We start from the raw sequence: 524 nt of genomic DNA, 5'->3' as shown, positions 1-524 counted from the left end.
CATTTAATAAAATAAAGGATTTAGATTTACTAATAATTCTGAAAAATATATTATTAATTCAAAATAATGTATTTCTTCTGGCTGTCAATTATTTTGAACATAATTTTTATTATTATTAAGCAAAAATAAACATTTGATGTTTTATTGTTATATTTTATCATTTTTACAAATATTATTATATAACATTGTTTAAATGCTATAATAATATAACTATGATTTATTAAATAGATTATTATCAAATTTATTAAATATCCAATTAAGAATGTATATTAATATGATAAATAGCTTTATTATGACTAAAATTGTTTTATATTTTAAAATAAACACGAAATAATAATTATAAACAATAATAAGAATATATTAGAGTATGAAACATAATCAAGAAGCATAAAATTGATATATAAAATAAATTGTATTAATATGAAATAAAAAGATAAATATAGTTGTACGCTTTTATTAATGTCAAAGATTTATTTAAGTCATTAATTTGAAATAAATAATATTTATTTTGTATTATTTAAGAA

Source organism: Entamoeba nuttalli (genome assembly GCF_000257125.1).
Source record: "Entamoeba nuttalli P19 unplaced genomic scaffold asmbl_9642, whole genome shotgun sequence".
Classification (NCBI taxonomy): domain Eukaryota; phylum Evosea; order Mastigamoebida; family Endamoebidae; genus Entamoeba; species Entamoeba nuttalli.
This window is presented reverse-complemented; position numbering follows the sequence as displayed.